This window comes from Anas acuta, chromosome 9, assembly GCF_963932015.1.
Source record: "Anas acuta chromosome 9, bAnaAcu1.1, whole genome shotgun sequence".
NCBI classification, from domain to species: domain Eukaryota; kingdom Metazoa; phylum Chordata; class Aves; order Anseriformes; family Anatidae; genus Anas; species Anas acuta.
The window spans coordinates 21,550,237-21,571,304 of record NC_088987.1 but is presented as its reverse complement, the minus strand read 5'-3'; the positions used below and the strand labels follow the sequence as shown (position 1 = coordinate 21,571,304).

Sequence of the window (21,068 nt, the reverse complement as noted above, 5' to 3'; positions counted from 1 at the left end):
AAGGTAAGCACCATCTCTAGATGAAATAAACTGTAATAACTTTTGAAAATTTCCTTTCTGTTTAGCTTCTGGATTTGTTTTGTTGATTTTTTTATTTTTTTTCCCTCCCTTTGCAGGATTCTGCAGTCTGCTTTATTCAAAAGAGTTTCATTTTTAAGGAAGATAATATTGCTTCAAGAAAATAGAAGATCACCCACTTCTTTTAGCCCAGAAAGCAGAAAATAATCTCAATTTCTAGGTGTTTCTGTAGCCGACAGCATCTGTAACAGGGTTTCAGCCTTTTTTCATGCAAGAGAATTACTGAAGAATTAAATATAATACAAACGTACTGAGACAGCACTACAGTTCAATGCAAACTATTCTACATTTAAAATCAAGCATCCTCATCACTACAAAAGCACGATGAATCCTGTCAAGTCTGGCAGGGATCACAAGCATGTTGCAGCACGCAGCAGCCGCAGGCTGGTCCCCAGAACGACCCACTTGGCTTCCTCCACCTGCGATTTGAAATTCGGAATGATTTTCAATTTAGTAATGCTGGCAGAGCAGTTCAGCTGACTTTTAAAGTTCATTTCCAGAACACAGGCCAATTTAGCAAGTAATTTGCCGAGAGCATTCCCCTGATTGCAGTCTGTTTTTCTGTCCATTTCTGAGAGCATGAAGAGAGCAGCAAGGCGGAGAGCAGCACCAGTCACCCCAGGCAATACCCTCTAAGCATGAGATGTGACTCTAAGTGGACATATTAAAGCATTGAGATGCCAATTATCTACTTCACTTTAATGAAAATTATTCTTTTCATTTGCAGGGTGATTCTTCCCCAGACCTGCGATTGCCGTCGCTCTGATGCTAGCACCAAGCCATGAGACATGAATCATGGTGCCGGAGAACTGCTCCCACAAAGACTTCCATGCTCTCAAGTCCCACCTGACGTTACAGTGCTCGTAGGATACCGATGACTGCACATATCTGTCAGATGGAGCAATGCACGAGGGACCTCTTGGTGAAACATCTGCACGTCTCCTCTGGAGCTCAGCCCACGCGGCCAGCTGCCTGCAGCACAAGGCGAGGTTCCCCCAGGTCCACCTTTCCCCGGGGAGCACTGGCTCCTCTCCCCTGCTATTGGGCACCTCACAACTCATTTTCTGAGTGGGGTTCAGAGCATTAGCTGTTACAGAGAAAATATTTTGATTTTATTGCATTCTGGTCTCACTCTTTGCAGAGCTGTAGCAAAGTTTGTTATCTTGCCTAACCATGCTCTGCTAACATATGCATAGAAACAAATTTATGGTGAAAATCTGATTGCACTGAGCTCGGTAAGAGTCCACCACAACCACCAGCATCTCCCAGACTTCGTTCTAATCTTCAGAGCCCATGTCTGTGAAATGGTGCCTGTCCTTAAAGAAAGGTCTGCAAGTTCCCTCCTGTTTCTAATGCGTCTTTTTAATCTTGTGTTAAGATCTACCTTAACCAGCCACTAAGCTCCTAAGCCTTTCCACACTTCCTAGAAAATATTCCATTATGTTCCTATGCTTAAAATAGAAAAATTGCTCAAGATTTTGGTGAAAACAACGTAGCTGTAACAGGATGCTTATAGCTACCATGTGGGAGTTCGGTGACACAGCCCCAGGACCAGCTCTGTGCCTGGAGGTGGGGAGGTGCGTCTAAAGGGAGGGTATTAGAAAAGAACAGAACCCAAAGTACCCAGCGTAAATGAGAGCTGCAGTCACATCCAGAGACACATCCAGAGACCCAAGGCAGCTGCTTCAACCCCCTGATGCTCTCCAGGGCATGCACAGCACGGAGCAGTGCCCCACCAGCCCTGAGAGGATGCCGGCTCCTGTTGGCGGCAGCAGCAGCCTCTGCACCATTGCTCATTCACATGGGCACATGCAGAACGAGCAAGAGACTTAGGAGAGATGGCAGTGTAAACTGTTATTCAATTTCCATTCCTGTTATCATCATTCATCTGTTTTGCTGCCTGTCTGCTGCCTCCCAGGCCTGATCTCCAGAGAGATTTTCTTCTGGGGTGATTTCTTTCTGCAGGACTATCTGCCTTTCTCGGGTTGACTGTGCAAGTGGAAATGAAATTCTGCTGAAACAGATTCATTAAAAGAAGATTAGTGAGATTAGCTGAGCTGTAGCTGTGTTGTGCCTTCCCCATGTACCTGAATGTAAAGAATCACTCTACAAATGACAGAGCGAGGGGCTCGTGGGTCTCCGGGAGCTCGGCCTGCTGGGGCCCTGTCAGACAGCTATTTACCAGCAAACAGATGCGGTGCCATCTTCTACAGGTTTCTGTTGCCATACACTCACTTGCACACAGGAAAAAAAAGGATTTTTGTGGAAGGAGGGCTCGGGCCTGCTGCTGCCTCTGCGGGCCTGAGGCAGAGAGGGGAGAGCTCTGCTTCACAGCTTCGCACCCTGGTGAATGAGAAGCAAAATCCCAGCTCCTGGTCACACGTGCTGTGCTTCTTCTCTACCTAGCTGCTGCTGCTGCTGCCCAAACCGTTCCCTGCAGGTAGTCTCTGGTGCATCCCAGGTTTCTGGGGCTGCCTCAGCGGCTCACAGCCATCAGGCAACGGGTTTCCCACCTCAGACCATGGTACTCAGCTGCGTGTGGTCACTGCCACCTGCAACGCTGTGCCTGGCCACCACGGCACTGTCCGCCTTGTCCCTTGCACCCAGGCAGAGGAGGAAGGGCAGCGGGCAGTGATCAGCGGGGAGGAGGCAGACCGGGAGCTGCTGCCCTTCCTGTCTCAAAGCACACAAGCAATCCATGGCATTCAAAAGCAGCAAACACAAGCTGGTGTAAGGAAGGCTCACCAGTGCCTCGGGCTGCCACCAGCACCAGAGAGCACCCATGTGTGGGGTGCCAGACCCCAGGGCACCCTGCGTGCGCCAGAGCCAGAGACTGCACCTACAAGGACATGAGCTGGCCACCAAAGTGCCTTGCAGGAGGCATTTGTGTCCCTTGCTGTCATCCAGATGTGTTTGGCTTCAGCCAGCAACAATTCCCATCTCTAGGAGACTGCAAATAGGACATCACAAGAGCTCTGCTCTTTCAGCTGCATTTCTGGAGAAAGTGAGCCCTTTGCAGGGCTTGGAGGAAAGTTATCAGGCATTTAGGAATGAGAATGAATCAGGGATGTTAAAACACTTAGGAGAGTATTTAGGAAATATGTTTCATTACAGTATATGCAAACTCCATTTGCAGCTTGAGCACACAAGAGTCTTTACGAGGGGAATTTACTGCTGGAGATAATGAGCCCGTTTTCACCAACATGTAAATCTGCCCGCTGCTTGCTGGGGCTGGTGAACAATCAGAGCTCAGATCATAGCTACTGAGTGCTTTGCTAACAGTGTAAACAGCAGTGGTATTTGGAGTTTTGTTTAACAGATGTGGAGATTTAAGTCACTTTTACAATATCATTTAATGCGGAGTAAGCTTCTGCAGATCATACATCACTATTCAGGCAACTGTCTGTAATGTCTTTAAGCTACATCTTTAAATTATGAATAATACCTATTAAAAAATCATAACTCTTATTTGTGGTAAGCATCTCTGAGCAAAGACACCGTCAGAATAATCAGAGCCTATTTCACAAATGCAGTATCTGTCCACATCCCATGGTACAGTTTGTAGGATCGGCACACCCATTACAACAGCTTATTGCACCTCTTAAAACCAACAGGCTGAAAAGTGCTTCCCAGCAATGATCTTACTGCTTAGGAAGCAAGTTAAGCTCCTTCCAAGCCTACAACTGAGCATCTGAGAGCGTGAGAAGTGAGGGGGATGCAAATTTTAAGAAAGTCCTCTGTAAATTTGAGAAAATGATTTTATATACACAAAGATTGGCTTATCTTGGCTCAGGAAGCTTACTTTCAGATAACATGAGATGAGCGTGACATCTCCTTTCTGTCCCCATAGTCACAAGGAAGTTCAAGGAGAGGTCTGAGCTGCATCCACCATACGGTGAGGCCCTTTTGGGTGACATCCTGGAGGACATCAAGCTTCTAAACCCCAAAGTGCAATCCAGAAACCCACCCTCTGGAAACCTCTGGAAACACAGAAGTCTAGCCATGGTCCTCAGCTTGCTTCATGCACACAGGCTGGTAAGCTTTGAACCAAATATCCACCATCACCGCCTGCGTGAGAAGCCCCCCTAGGTGGGTGAGCTTCCTCAGCCAGTGCCACCAGTCCCTGGCCGCTCTGGGGCAGGGACACCCGGCGTAGTGGGGCAGGACCACGGCACGGCCACGGCGGTACTTCTCACAGAGGGCTCCTGCTCCCCCCATCTGCCCCCAACCGCTGGCCCCGGGTGGCTGGAGGGCAGGCACGGCCACAACCCCAGAGCTTCTCTGATCACACCAACTGAAGGCAGCAGCCGGCCGTAATGCAGGCTTTTCCTCTAACCACTTTTCTTCTAATCGGCTGCATAAAGGCCAACCACGACCCGTGCACCACAGAGCAGGACAGAAAAGCTGCGCAGAATTGCCAAGTTGCAACCAGACGCTTATTTAACCTCAGGAGTTTCATTTTCTGACTGCCTCAGAAACCGTGGATAAATATAAATAAAGGAGCAAAGTGAAGACCATTAGCAGAAGCAGACTTTATGAGATTTCACACGCCTTTGTCAGGAATCCATGCTGCACCCGCTGTGGGTGCTGCAGTTGGCAGTCCGATTCGTACAGGCCTGGCTCCTGCCTGCAAAGGCTGTCCAGCTGCAAGAAAGCTGACTTTGAAAGCTGCACCCAGACCTGCCCATTTTCCATGTGCACCAATGTCCGACAGCGTAACAACAGACTGAGGGGGTCAGCATACTGATGCCAGTGAGGCACACCATCTTTTCCAAGGCTGTAGCACTGGAGACTCCCTCCTGCTCTGAGCCCACTCCTCAGGCAGCCATTTCATGTAATCCCATCCACAATGCAGCTGACCACCAGGCAGTCCTCGCAATGAGGTGTGAGGGCAGGAGACCAGTCTCTTATGGGCCACAGGCTCCTCCAGAGCAGGACTGAACCCCAGGCAAACGTCCTGCTCACCACCTGGAGAGCCAAGTGTCCTTTTGTTCTGCGTTATCTGGTCCCAGGAACCTACCACTGCCTTCTCAGGAGCTCAGTCCATCCCAGAACACATTAATCTGGAACAAGATTAAAACACTTTCTTGAGAAGGGGTACGAGGTGTTCAGTCTTGTGAAGGTGTAGGAGATCCAGGGCCTGGTTAGCAGCCTCCTGCAGCAAGCACTAGGCTGGCATGCCCAAAGGCATTGTTGCTGGTACCACTGGTACCTCAGAGCACTAGGACAAGACGTAAGTGCCTCTGGGTTTCTGCAGCACACAGAAAACAGACCAGTTATGCTGTGGGACCACTCTAGGCTGCTGAAGGAGGTGCTCCTTGGGTATCAGTCTTAGGTATCGGTAGGTTTTGGTAACGCAATAATTTTTGGATATCTCATGTTGATGGCCAGTCTCCCTTTCTGGCAGCTCATTTTTCCGCTGAAGAAGCCAGCTGTCGACATGAGGCTCATCTGTTTGGAACATTAACTCTCTTTAATTCTCACTTTCTTGGTGGGCCTTTGCCATAGAAACCTGCCGTAGCAACAGGGAGGCAGAACAGCAGCGGCTCAAGCCAGAGGCGTTAATGAGGCAGCCCCAGCCACTCTGCCCACAGCATCAGCTCGTGCCCTGCCTCCCTGCTTTCCTTTTTTTCTTCCAGCAGGGCATCACTAATAGATGAGCATTTCTAGCAGAATCAGGCTGTGGGGCAGCTGCATTGGAAAACTGTTTGGCACCGCTTTGAAAGGGCCCTTCAATGTAAGTGCAGGTGGCCTGGCTTACCTACACAGCACGCCTGAGGGAAGTTCTTGCAGCTGTAATGCCTTGGCCTGGCCAGGGTGATTTCTGGTGTTTGTTACCGTGGGCACAACACGGGCACTGGAGGAGCCAAGAGGAAAGAATGGGATCTGAAGCATCTCAGCATGGGCTCCGGAGTTGCTCTGCACAAGCGAGAGAGAAACAAGATTGACTCAAGACCCTGAAAACAACCCCATGAGTTTCGTGGGGAAAGAACATCCTGACCAAACCATGTCTGAGCAGCCTGAGTCCAGAGCCAAGCCAAAGCCATGCTTCCCTTGCATAGCCTGTTCATGTCCTACCAGCCTGGAGTTCAGGTCTCCTGACAAGACATCTCCACAGCTGCATCCCCTCTGGAGAGCCAGCAGAGAGCCACATCCCGGCACTGGGATGGGCACATGCTGCCATCGCTGGTCTGAGCATCCTGTATCTTTCCACTCTGACTCATCCCATCTCAAACACACCTTGCACGCTGCTGCCAGCCTCACACCATGACTCACATGTGAACCTACACCTCCCTCACTTTAAATCCTTCCCTGCCAGGTCTTTCATTATCTGCTTTGCTGCCTCTGGGATAATCATCCAGAGGAAGAGCCCGGGTGGCCTGCATCTCCAAGTGCCTCTCCTCTGCTCACCTATCAGCATCAGGGCAGCATTACCTGCTAGAATCTGACCCAAATTTACAAACCTGGCTTGTAGGGAATAGGGAACAAACAACTTACCCACCCTGTCCTATTCTAGGGGATCAAATTCTTTGTCATTATGTGCTGCAGAATCTGCAGAATTTTTATTACATATAAACCCACAATTGGGCAAGAAAATGCTTGCCTGGTTTTGTTTGTTTATTTGCTATTTTGCTATTTTAGTTTTACATTTTAATATTTTCTAACTCTTGCCCAGTGATGAACATTTCTGCTCCAAGATGAGCAAGCATTTGTTTTAACGCTCTGACTGAAACTCGGCCCTGAGAGGGTTCGAATTAAAGCACATTCATTCAACACCCAATCGAAGAACCACAGGCTTGACTAAATGATTCATTCCTTATGTTTGATCTTGAAGACATTTGGAAACTTGGTTTTATAAAAGGCTGCAATTTATGAAGTCTGTTTTCTCCTAATATAAAGACATGAATCTGCATTTTTAGATGAATACTTTGAATACATTGAATTAAATAAAGGAATCAGCTTTTACTATACACAGAACATTCTCACACAGATCTATGAGAAACAGGCAATAAGGATGTGAGAAAGAAAGATGGTCCTGCCTGAAGACAATTATTGAGATTTTTCTCACAAGGATAAGATGCACAAGCCTGCAACACGATGTGGCCATGAGCCTCTGTATTTTAATCAGTTGCTAATCGGGTAATTCAACTGAGCAGTTTGCTTTGGAAATTTAAAACAAAACCCCCCAATTCTCCCCAAATGAAGGTGATCTACTAAGTGCACTGGGGAGAACTTACTTTTTATTTGTATATATATATTTCCCCCAGAAGCTCTAATAAAGGCAGGAAAAACTTCAAAAGTCACCCAACTCCAAACTGCTCCTAAAGAGCTGAGATTTCAGCGTGGCTCTTCTGCAGCCTCCCCCGAGCACCGAGGAAGCGAAGATGCCCTCAGCACCTACCCACTGGCCCTCAACGAGGCTACAGATGGAAAATCTTTCTGGCTAGCTGGGAGGCTTGCTGGAAGGTGAAGGTAAAACCTGAAGAGCACTTCAAAGTTGAGTATGACTTCAAAGAGCCCTGCTGGGGGACCTGCACCTGCAGCTTTTCAGGCTTTGGCACTGTTTGACTGTTTATCATTAAACCGTTCATTCAGCCAGCCCTGTACGATAAGTCCTTTAATGGATCTTAGGCTGAAGAAGATTCAGCCTGCAGACATCAAAAGTAAAAATGCAATCTGTCTTTCTTAAAGGAAGCTTTGATATACCTTAAAATGCCATATTTTCAGAGGTGGTTTATTATCCACCCTTTTATCCTTCCCGGGGGCTTTTCAAGACTTAATAAATCCATGAGTTCCCATTGACCAAGCACAGCAGGTGCACATCTCAGAGCATCTCACTGGTGCATAGTGTGGCTCTGGCGATCTACAGCTGCAGCACCATGCCCAGGGTCTCACTGGAAAGCTTTCTCACGTGGCTGTAAGTCTAAGAAGCTCACATCATAGAAGCGTCTGCAAAATTTTCAACCAGCCTGGTTCTCAATGATTCAGTGAAACTGCTTATACCCACCAAGGACTTGGCTCAGTGTTATTAGATTTCAAAAACTAAATTGAAATATATAAAAAGCTTTCTTGGTTTTCTGCCCATCCTTGTTATATAGCCTCCATTACCACAGTATTGAAGTGCTTCATGATTTTTAACATACTTATGCTCGCAGTACCTCACTGGGATGGAGAAGTGATGTTTTCTTTCTTTTACAGGTTGGAATCCAAAAGGACGAGGCTCCAAATCAAGACTCTCAAACTCAATCCTTTAAGTGCTCCTGAAAACCCACCGAGTCCTTGGTCAAAAGTTTAACTGTCTCGATGCTTGGTGCTATCATCTTCCTTTCTGGGTACTTTCTGGGTACTAGAGTTCAAGAAAAACCACCCACCAGAAGATCAGTGCTTAGGATAAGAAAGAAATCAGATGCTCTGAAATTATGAAAGCAAGTCAAATCACACAATCCTGTTTAGGGCAATCTGGCACATCCACACTATTTCTCCTAACAAATAGGCCTCTTTGGACCATGTGGAAACCTGTTGATTTTTTCCCTGGGCATGATCAACACCCAGGCCAGCATGTGTCCATTGGCATATTTTAATCCTGCCTTACTTTCTCAGACACTTAGTGGGCAAAAGTGGAAGAAAGTTATAGATGAAAGAGATATTATGTGGTTGTGTGACTGTCACATAATGGAACACCCTCTCTGAGTAATTGCGTAAAGAGCAGTTTTGTGGGTTTTATTGAATAACTCAAGATAATTTAAGCCTTCATAAAAGGATAATGAAAATAAAAAATAATTCTTTTACAGGAAGCTGTCTCCTCATATGCAGAATGCTAGAGGCACAACAGTTATGAATGTATTTTAATTTTAACATTTTTCAGAAAACTTCGCAACATTTTAAATGGAGGAAATTTTGCTCAAACTACCCAATTATTCATACCACAGCCGCAAGTTCTGAATGCTGTGCGTATACAATGCATAGCTGAATTCAGTATATGCATGGTATACATGCATAAAGGAAAGGAAAATCCCTGTTCCAAAAAAATATTTCAAACCACTTAAGAGAAGGGGATAAGAGTTTGTCTCCTTACTACCTTACCTACACCTGCATCACCTTCCTCCACTCATATACTTAACAATTTAAAAACCTGATTCTTGCCCCATATGCTCCTAGTAGAGGGCTGTTGCAGAGCCACTCCAGGATCTCATCAATATCACCTAAAGACTCAAAATGCAGAAGTTACATGCCGTTACTTCTCCTTTTTGGAAGGGGACAAATAGAATCAAGAGATCCAGCCATTTACTCTGACCTACCCAGAATCTCTGTGGCAGAGCTGGAGAGTTGGTGTTGGGTCTCCTGCCTCCCAGTCCTCACTTAGCCAAACAACAAGAGTTGTTAAACAAGGCACTGAAGATGAAAGCAGTGAAAACACACCCACAGCCACAGTGTTCAGATTTAGGGACTGGTCCTCTGGTTTGTTTTAGCTCTGTTGGACTTCCCTAAGAAAACACCAACACCTCATTTTTCTCAAGGTGAGGGTTTGGTCTGCAGTACTATTGTTACTTTTGTTTGGGAAAAACAAAAAGCAAACAATGACAAGCATAATTCCGTTCAGTTCTTGCAAATGCCACGCTCGGCGGCAGGGAGCCAGCCTCTGATCTCATGTACACCGGGGCAAAGCCATGGCAACAGCGCTGCTGAAGCACAAGAGCATCTCCTGCTGCAGGGAGCGCGGCAGCCGCGCGTCCTCCTTCGGCAGCAGCTTGAAGCAAGACAGCCTTGCTCAGGAAGAGGGAAAGATCTAGATTGCTGCTCGGGACCACCAGCAAGGTGCAGAATCCTGCATGATTCGGCTTGGGCAGTGGCTGCTGCCCGCTGGGAGGTGTTGTGGGGAGCGTGGCAGTGCTGAGTCAGGCCGAGGGAAGTGATGCAGCCAGCAGCGTCAGCACAGGACGAAGTTTCTTCTCTCTAGGCAGCCCTTGTGCTTGTTTTTCATCCTGCAGAGCAGGGCCCCTTTGCACCTTTCCAGACAGCAGCTGAACTGTCTGTAACAGCAGAGTTTCGAAACGCTGTTCTTTAATGATGTTTCTCTTGTCGCAGATGCTCTGTTCAGTGCCAATGACACAAGACGCTGTGTGCTGTTGGCAGCAGCATGAAGTGCAGCAGAGCCATAAAGGAGGCTAAGTGCAATGCAGCAGCAGGTTTGGGAGGGCAGGACAGCCTGGCTGCCACCTTTGTCCAGCAAATGGCCACACATCGGTTCCCCACGCCGCCCCAAGCCGAGCGGTGACCTGCTGTTTTCTCTGTCTGAGGTGGGAGGACAGGGCCGGCCATAAAGTATAGGTAACCATTACACCGGCCTGTCTAACAGATCAAGTCATCACTTTTCATGCTTCATACTTTCAAGAAATAAAGCCTATGTATCACTGCAATAATCGAGAGCACGAACACTTCCAAGAGACACAGCTACTGTCATTAACTTGTCCCTCCCTGCCCCTTGCTGTGCCCTGTGGCCCGCCAGCAGTCACTGAACGATGGAGTTACCTTTCTGACCCAGCTCTTTGCTTCTGACACCTTGCACATCCCTGTGGTTTAAAACATAGAGCTCACAGTCATCTGGGTCCATCTGCTCAATTCCAATAGTATTTCAGGCTTGTGATGGTAATAACTTCTTTGAGTAGTCTCATTGCACGTGTGTTTCCACCTACACAAATAAGGGATACCGTATTTGCAAATACAGTAAGAACAGGGCAGTTTTATAAGAAACAAGAAAATCAGGAACCGAAGAGGATATTTGTCTTACCAACAGGGCTGTAAATCATGGGCTACCAAAATAGTTGAACCATCTTACAGCCCCATGTTAAATTACCTATCTAGCGTTATTTCATGACTCATTTCACTTGTCAGGTCTGGACAAAAAATCTTTAATTCTTAACAGTAAAGCTTAGGTAAGAGACTGAAGAGCAGAGGACTACAAGAGAATAGTCTCAGATTCAAGACCTAACAGCATTTTGGTTACAGATACCAAATCTCTGGGCTTACCTGAGACACTCAAGATTTGTAGGCGCATCCCACCATTCTGATGGTACCCGCATGGTATTTTGCACCAGGTTTTAGAGGCGGTGCAAGGAACGAGAAATTTGTCTGCAGAATTTCATCCAGAACAATGGAAAGAGCACAACCAGACTCTCCATTCAAGCCATGACCCTATTCTGTACTCGTTCCCTTTCCCACCACAGAGACCTCACCATCACAACACACTGCAGGGCTTTCGGGGAATGTCCTCTTGGTTCCTGTGCTGCCCCTGTGCAGGCTACGTGACCTGACAGAGGGAACATACTCATGCCTGGTCAATCAAAAGGGAAGAGAGAGTATGCTGGGCACGTTGCATCCTCTTTTATTTAGTTAATATCCTTAATTTAGATAGATTTGCAAGCATGTTTTCAGTGTGGGTCACAGCTGCCCACCAACATGTTGTTGGGATCCACAGAGATACTGGTGAGTTTGCATAGATTATAGCATTTCTCATAGAAGAGACACAAATACTTGACATTTTAAAGGTATAATTAGCACTCATTAAAATATCTTCATTCTAAAAGCAATTGTAAGAAAGAGAAATACAGACTGGGAGCTTATAAAATTTTATCAGTTTTCTCATCTCTTTTGAGAAAAATATGCCTCAATTCATTATGCAATGCTATAGTAAATGTTGGAAAAAACCTTGTGGGTTGATTACCAGAACAGCTTTACTCCAGCCTCATTAGAAATCTAAACAACTTCAGATTTCCCCTTCTGAACAGTAAGGTTGAAGTGCAACACCAGAGTTAAAAAGTCTTCGGCTAATTAATGAATTAGCTGATTGCATTGGTTGCCATAACCAAGCATTTCAGCACAAAGCAGCAGCATTCAGTCATAAATAGAGTTGAGCAGGGTATGGCATGTGCACATTTGCATAAAGGATCTGAAAGGTTGATGACTAGCAACTGGCACTGGAATTTGCTCAGATTCATTAAGAGCAAACTTTTGTGCAAATTTAGGGTAGAATATTGAAAAAAACACCATGCGGACTCATATTAATTTGAGGGCTAAGTTAACCACAAAGAGCACAACCGAGAGTCAAAACTCAAATCCAAATTCACTTTCCACCAAAGCAGCATCATTTCATTGCACTAGATTTTCGAGATACGAAAGAAGTCAAAAATATTTTCGCAGAACTTCATCCATATCAAAGGACAGAGCTGCCAATGGTTGGTTGCATGCCACACGGTATACAGACAGCATGGGCACCACCATATCATCCATCACACACCGATCTTTACTCAGACTACAGAAGGGCAGCCTGCCCGACAGCCACACCATGCAGCCCTTGTTCCAGCACGAGGCGGGGCTGTCACCTACCAACACAACAAGAAGCCACCTGATTCAATGACAGGTTAGTTCCTCTGCCTGTATGAACAGGAGCTTCGTGCATGGACAGCACTGCAACGGCATCGAGCTTGAATGTGTTTCAGGCTGGAGGTGGGAAACAGAGCCCAGCACAGGAATGGAACTGGCAGTATTTTTTGGACCTGTGAGAACTCTATTATGTTGGCCTGAAAAGGGATAATTTCTGTGTTGCTAAAAGCCTTAATCTGAGACCCGCTGCAGTTAAAGAAATTTGTCTCTCTGGTTTCAGTAGATGCTGCAACAAACATCAAGTAAGGATTTAATTATCGTTATTAAGAATCGAGAACAATTGCATTAAGAACACCCTTCTGTTGAGTAGACTTCATCTCTGTGCAATTCAGCAGTTCAGTGAGCAGCCTTTGGAGGGCAGAGGACGTATGTTGTAACAAAACAAGTCCATCAGAGGGGCTGGGACACCTCACCGTGTCTCTGCCAGGTTATGCTGGGGCAGTGCTCCAAAGGCTGTTGTCCCAGTAAGAAAAGCACCTAGAGAGGCTCTCAGCACCCACCTCAGAAGCAGAAGGACTACTATGGACACATCACAGGCATGCTTTGCTAGCTCCTGTTTTTGTCCAGGATAATTTCAGAAGTATTGCCAGTCAGTAAATCTCACACGAAGAACCAGGTAACCTTGAGACGGCTCCAGCACCTACCCATTCAATGCAGACCACTAGTACAACAGAAAGGATGTAGCCAGAGAGATCCAAGCTCATGGCATAGATTATTTAGCTAGCATTTTTTCCCCATATAGTAGAGCCACGCTTCCTTTCACCTTCTACCATCAGTGTAGACACACAAAGTTCAGCATCAAGTACCTTATTGCCTCTGCAGTTGTTAACTTGCTTACATGAATTTCCTAATGGCTTCCGGAGACAGTTACCTGTACACATCTTCATCCCCACGCCTTCAGTTCACCAGTGCAGTACCTTACAAACAGCCTGCACAGCTCAGTCAGGCCTGCCAACTTTTCTAGGTAGCCTAAAAGTTAGGTACTCCATGTTCAGTATTGCAATGTACGCATTCCCTTAGGCCCATAATCTTAATCATCCTTCTAATATTGGGCTGCTGGTGTGGGATTTAGGTTTCTTTGTTTATCCCTTTTGTTCTCATTTCTGCTCTTTGGAGTGGGTAAGTGCTTTTGGATTGATCCAACTCACTGTGCTTTTTCTTCGCAGCCTGACGCCCGTCTTTATTCTGTGCATCACTCTCAATAGAGGAACAGATCATAGACTCATAGACTTGCCTATTTTTTGTTTTGTTTTGTTTTGTTTTTCACAGCAGTTAGGTAAACACAGAAAATAGAAATGAGCTATTCACCAGGAATGGCATATTTCTCCCTTCTCTCCATCGTAAACATGCATTTTCCCCATGACTGCATGTTTCTAACTTACAGGTCAGCCTTTAGTCCAGACCTATGAGCTCGTGAGGACTAACGCATTTGCTTCTCATCCCAGGTACAGACACATGTAAGCAAAGCACAGGTCCACACTACTTGCATCTGTAAGATAAGCTGCGTACATGTAGATAACCTTGAGGAAAACAAAACAAACAAAACACAACAAAACAGAAGAACAAAACCAAACAAGACCAACCAAACAAAACCGAACACCAGAATGGCAGAATGGTAAGTAAATGAATTCATTAATCACTCTGTGGTGGCACTGAATCCACAGGAAGGGAAGGAAATTCTTGGGAAACTATTTTGATAGTTAGAAAATAGTCTTTGATCCTACTGGGAAGCCTAACAGATCAGCTGCAGATTATAGTTAAGGATGTCATAATGGAGACGAGCCAATAGACAGCAAGTTGTGAGGGTGTTATGCCAAAGCAGTAGACAGTTTTTTCAGTAGTGTATAAAGGGCATTTGTGGGAAGGGTTATAAGGAGATATTTCTTAATCTTTTTAGATTAGAATGTACAGTTCAAGGCATTTAGAGAAAAAAATAACAATTATTATTTTTAACTATTTGCTGTGTTTATAAGCTTTTAAGTGCTTTATAGAGACCACTTTTAAATAGTGCTTTGGCTTCTGGACAGGAAAAGATCACCTTAATTATTACCTCTTTTCCAACTAAAGCTTAGCCTTCAAGAGGATAGTGCCCAACCTATTCTACCTCGCCAAATCACCCAAAGTGGGTGATCAGCTCAGGCTATCACGAATTTTTGCCAAGATTTCCCAGGCTGAAGAACTTGCTTGGCAAGAGGAAACGCATCATGAATTTCCTTCCCTATGGGATGTGAGACAGCTCTGCAAAAGACTTTGACAGCATTCCCTAAGAAGGGGTTCTTAGAAATTATACTGAGTTGAACATAGCATCTTCACGGAGGGCTGATGGTACACAGCATGCCTACCGTGATATCCTTCCTTAGATAGCAAAACCACAGCCCTGCTCTGGAATGAAGGCAGCCAGAAAATAAGAATTTCATTGCTACCAGAAGATGTACATTATGTTATTGTTAACCTTTCTCTGAAAATACCTGGTCATCTATCATATCTTAAACAGTTCTGTAATTTGAAAGAAGTCCAAAAGTAGTTTAGGCAGTTAATTACCCACTTGAAGTGAAAGAGCAGAGTGTTCCTGCGTACTTTCCCATAGCTCTGAGGTGGTCAGTAACAAACTGTAATGGGAACTCATTAACAGCTTTCTAAAAAAACCCCAACTCTTGAAAGAGCAAAGAGAAACTGTGAGCAAAAAAGAAACGTAAGGGGAAAAAAAGAAGTGTACTCTGCCAACATTCAAATATCTCACGTGGTATTTGAACGTGTTTGGAGATGGTCATGTTTAGATGCACAGCTCATCAAACACAATTGTCTAACAATGCGTGGTTCTGCCATTGCAGGTCCCATTGTGGATCCCAAACAATGGCCCCTTTTCCATCATTTCATCTTGGGAAACAAAACCAAAAATCGTTGTTCGCATTAAGGAGCTATTTTGTTAAGCATATTTTGAAGCAAACCAAAAAATGCTGACTTGCTCTGATTTAATTTGGAGAACTGGTAATAACTGTTTCTGCAAATATGTGGTGAGAAATGCAGTGCACCTTATTGATTCACAAGAAAACAAGGAAAGGTGGGCCCAAAGCTGAATGTTCTTGGCCAGCTCCAGATGTGAATATAACTAGAATTCAAACACATTTTTTAAGTGGGATTCTTGCATAAACTCACTGGAAAAATAAGTGCAAGCCAAGAAGGTTCAGAGAAAGGCAAACTTCTTAAAATTCTCTAGACATGCAGGGTGTCTAAGTCAACATCTTAACTTATTCAGCAGGGCAAAGATGTCATGCAACAAATAGGAATCTTATATAACACACTCCCATTTTTCTACAACACAGATATTCTCCATAACCCTTTAAGTATCTGAGAAGTCAAAATGGCAGATAAGTTTTACTCTTGGGTACCAAATCCCTATCAAAGCAAAAGCAAAAATACCACAACAACACAGCTGTGGTCCATTGGTAAAGCTCTTAATATAAGGAAACAAAATATAAAGTATGTCAGGATTTTAGGCTTTGCACAGATCCGTAAGTATGGATCCCTGACATTCATCACAATAGAAATGGTATAACTTTTTTTGTTGTTGTTGTTGTTGCTTGGTTGGGTTTTCTTTGCACTGTTACAACATAACAGTGTTGATATTTGCCCAGGTCTTAAGGCAAGCTATCTTCAGAGAAGCAAGATAATATTCCAGGAAAAATAGTGATTTAGAATTTGAAATCCTGTTTTTCTTTATCTGTCATTCATTTTCTTTCCAACAAAGCATTTTTCAGAAAAAAATGCACTTTCTAAAACATCAAATTAATATTAGGCTAATGTTAGGCTAACATCTTAACTGGCAAACATCAGTTAATTTCAATACGTGCATAGAACTCTAGACCAGCTGGGAAACCAGTTCAATAATATGCTTCTATCCAACTTAGATTGATTAATGTACAATTTGACCTTAAAATATATATATTCCTTCATATTACTGGAAATCTTGTGGCTCTGTACAAAAGAGAGTAAACATCACAGGATTATTAAATTTATACCTTAAGGTGCAACTGTGAAGAATGGGTACTTAGCAACAAGAAACAGAGGAGCACAAGATGTTCCATCCTAGTGGCACATTTTGCAAGGAAATAGAAAAGCTCACACCAATCTGTAATGTCTAGGCCAATGAACTGATCTCTACGAACAGCCCCAAACTTGTAATCAATAGGGAAATGACCAGACTTAAAAGCCTGTGTCTGACGAATATACCTTAGCAGCCCAAATTCCTTGACATTTGTCTCCTTACCATCACCATCTTTTCCAATTGGATTTAAATGAGTAATCTCAGTTTTAAAAGGTTGGTTCGATATTTCTGTTGGTTATTAAGGTCGAGGAGTCAAGAGATGAAAACGCTAATTTCTGCCAGCAGATTGCCTGACATTTGAATAAGATTGAAAATTCCATCAATATGGCACATTTTTCTCAGCAAAAGAAGTTCACGTAACTTCTCAGGCATCAACCAGCAGAAGCCAACCCTGAAAGAAGAAGAAATGACAATCACCTGGATGCCCTATACTGTGTAATCTGTTCTCACTTGGATGTTCACACAAATGGGAGTTACGGATTATACATCAGGATAACAACCCAGGGTCCCCTCCAATGCAAACTTCAGATCTGATTGGGGAAATTGTTGGAATCTGGAGGGGATGAACCCAGGGATGCAGCTGAAGGGCCAGTCAGGGAAATAAATCAGACATATAAATGAGAATAATCTCAAAATGAAGCTGATTACTCATTTTAGAAACTTAAGTGGAAAAAAGAAAACTTTTGAAATTACTCCAGAATTACACAGATATACGAAAAGCTGAGGACTACTGCGCTTTTTGCTTCAAGACTGTTTTTCCTTTCCAAGATACCCTAAGGAATGTAGATGATATTAAAAAAATATCTAGCTAACCTGCATCACCAGCACATTAAACAGAGAAAAGAAAAAAATAGAAAAGAAGAAAAATTTTAACTGATGATTAATTACCAGATATTATTCCCTTCGGCATACCAACTGCACAGTTTCTGCTGTTCAGAAAGATATTTGAATTCTTTCTCCAATTGATTAAGGTGTGATTAAATTTATAATAATACTGTCCATAGCTGAGGTTTCTGTACTGATAGTGCTGAACATGAGAAGCAGGAGTTTATATACATATATATATAAAACTAAGAGAAGAATTTGATTTCAAATTTGGTTTCAACCAAAACACTACAAACAGAATAATCACAAACAAGTCCCAAATGGTGTCGCATCAACTTATCTGCTAAATATACTAACACGTTCAAGAAAACTTCTAAAAAACCTTCAGAAAGTGTAAAAAAAGTATATTTGAATTAAGAAACAACCATCTGTTTTCTAATAATTGAATTTAAAATCTCTACGTTGGTCCATTTCCATATGTCCTTGTTGCACTCATGGGATTTATGAGCTCCCTCTCGTGGCTACGTTAACAAATAGGGACTGTTTTTTTCCAACCCAGCAGTTGCTGTAGATTAATGGGTGACACCAAAGGGCAGTTTGTCATTTTCTGAAGCAGGAATTGATTTTAATCTCCTCAGCAGCTAGATGAGTCACCAGAGCTCCTGCTGAATCACCTGTCACAACCTCTGGTAGACGTTTCTTTGCTGCCTCAGGACGCGTAGGAAGACCGGCAGTATCCATACACAGTGCCACAAGGAGGCAGGGTGAGTTGGTGCCGGTGGGATCCTGCACCTCCAGCTGTATCTCAAGGCTGGTCCTGTGAAGCTGTGCAGCATGCCACCAGCCCACCAGCCTAGGGCAGAGGTGATGCTCCTATACACCATGGAGCACATCTCAGGCAGGAACTTCTGTGTCCCAGCAGTCCCAGGGGAGCACTTCTCCCTCCGTGGGTCCTGCCACTGCTTCGTTTCCAGAAGGGAATCCAGGCTGGTTTGCTCCCACCAGTGCCTGCCCTCCCGCAGGAGCCAACACCTCTGTCACTGTCAGTCCAGGGGTCAATTAATGAGCAGGAGAAGAAGCATCCAGAAGAAACATCCACACCCTCATGCAGGATGAGCTACAGGGAGAGCACAGACTGAGAGAACAGCAGAGAGATTTGCAAAGCAAATTAAACGTTTCAGAAACCAGGGCTTTCAGAGTTTGGAGGCTGAGTTGAAAACTGCGTTTTGAAAAATAAAAGGTCATATTGTGCAAGTGTATCATATGAGTTCTGGCAATAGCTGTTTTTTACGCTGACAGAAGACGATTTACAAACTTATGGTACCAATCTGAAGACAGCCATTAAAGGCATGACTAAGATTTCCCATCTATTTTTAACACAAGCAAAATGGAATGAGCAAAAATGCTGTTTCTTTCATCCTAGATTCATCTTTCCCTCAAACCAAACACACCGTCTCCAGAGACCATTTGTCATCTTGCCATTAAAAGTTGGTCTGGAGGCTTAGCAAGTTAACCCTAGACAAATTTGGTTTTGTGCACATGGCAACAAATGAGCAAATTCTGCAAATTTGCTAATTTTGGAAACCTACTTACCGAAACGTATTAGAGGCTCCACACCATAAGAATAACCATACAGTCCTGCAGCCATTAGAGTAACAGGTCCCCTATTAATCGTTTTAAACCCAGGAAGTTTGCTGAAGAAAAGTTCACTCATTAAAAATAATTAAGATTCATCAGTAGCACTTTTTGTCTTGCAGACCAATACTACCCACTAACAAGACTATCAACATCATCTGAAGTTTCAGACCAGGGGTCCCAGAGAAAAGCATTTATTTTGTGCAAAAATGAATTTCAAGCCATTTGTGGATGCTCATTTACCACAATGACATATGCAAAGATGATGCTTAAAATGCACGAATAGCTAAAAGTCTCTTGTTGCACCAGTTGCTGTCTGGCAACTATCTTTCATAGCATGTAATGTATGTGTACGTGTTGCTATCTTTCTAGAGAAAGATAGATGTTATAGAAAAATAGAGTATAGAGAAAGATGCGTTGCTGTCTTTCTATAGAAAGCATATCTGCTTTCTCTAAGCATGCTCCCCTGATTGTACAAATACTAATTGTAAAGATTAGACCTCAGGCTTCTTATTTTTAAACACAGTACACCTTCCCATCCCCTCCTTCCTCAGGACTTTTAAGGCTTTCTCTCCTTGCAGTCACCAGACTTCGGATCCAAGCTCCAAGACACAAAGCCTTAGTCACAAGACGTGTTGTCAGCCAGGGAAGTTAAACGCTTCAGCTGTAAAGAGCAAGAGACAACAAAGCTGCCTTGAAAGGCCCCTCAACCCATCAAGCTGCTGTACAAACTGCAGCACAAGCTCAGTTCTTCCTGCAAGCAATTATTTCCCATTAAGCAGCATTTTCCTTTTTCAGAGGTCTCAAAGGAAAATAAAACAACCCAAACTGACAGCCCAGAAGAAAGCCAAGGGCTCCTAAAGGCAGACTTCAGATGGAAGGAGAACAACATTATGTCAAGTGCTCCATGGCCATGAGGAGCTGCTGCCTGCAAGAATGACTGCAGCACCAGCCTGATCTGTGGGCGACCTCATATTGCCTGTTTTCTGGTGTTTATGGTGGCATTTCACTGCTGTGCTGTTGCGCTCAGATCCCCATCGCTGGGGACTGCAGAACGTTTTCCACAGCTGTGTTGTTCCTGCCTGGGGCACACCTGGTGATGCAAATAGAAATTAAAGGTTTCTCCCTTCACTTCCCACCCTCACCCTCCTGTAGATTAGGGGCTGGGAGGGAAAATGAATTTTAGAGATCACTCCCACCAACAGATCCTAACACAGGTAATTCTGCAAATAGTTTAATTTTGAGCTGAAAGCACAAGCAGCAGAGAAGAGTTTAATTTTGAGAAAATTTTAAGTGAAAAGCAGATCCAAAATGACATCTCAAAAGTACCTATTGCATCAGGCTGTTTGTCTAACCCAATCCTGTGCTGGGAACACTGCGGAACAGGCTCGGAGCAACGCGATCACAGCGATAGCTGGCATTGCGCTGTGAATTATGAACTGCAGATGCAGAGTTTGGATAAGACTTTCAAATGCTGAAAGGCTACACTTGGAATCTGATTTTCCAGAAATCTAACTGTTTTGGCACATTTTAACTCTGCATATGTAGATTATTATTAATTTTTTTTCTTCACATCAAGGCAGAAAGAACTAGGTAGACTAATAATACACACATTGTAGAGATAATGCCTTTGGGGAAAAACAATACTTTGTAGCTAATTTACTTAGGAAGGTAAGTGATATTCGTATCCTTGATTAGCTAGCATGATATTTAAAGATGCGGCAAATCCTAATTTCATTACATGTTATGAAGCAGATATAAGACAAAAACCTGTTTAATAGTTAAGCCTGTTGCTATAACAACCACATTTCAAGGACATGGATATACAACACACACACAACAACATCCGCATTAACAAAATGTCTCATTACAACTGAACTTTACCTGGCAAAAGAACCAATTAAATTTGCTCAAAAAGAAAAAAAAAAGAGGGGGAGGGGAGGGGAGCACGGGGTCTTTTGTTACTGTCAAGAGAGTCTGGTCT

The 21,068-nt window shown here is 44.0% G+C and overlaps 1 long non-coding RNA gene across 6 annotated transcripts in view; it reads right to left on the bottom strand.

Annotated features, from left to right (window-relative positions):
• Positions 1 to 522: 522 nt before the first annotated feature.
• LOC137861076 (uncharacterized) overlaps positions 523 to 21,068 on the bottom strand; it is a 103,922-nt gene continuing 83,376 nt past the window's right edge. For 4 of the 6 annotated variants that reach the window (XR_011099354.1, XR_011099351.1, XR_011099355.1 and 1 more), the window contains 2 exons: positions 10,609 to 10,768; positions 523 to 5,997 (listed from right to left, as the gene is read on the bottom strand). This is a non-coding gene — a long non-coding RNA (uncharacterized lncRNA). The remainder of the gene's footprint in view (positions 5,998 to 10,608; positions 10,769 to 21,068) is intronic. The other 2 variants (XR_011099352.1, XR_011099357.1) reach the window with 1 other exon arrangement.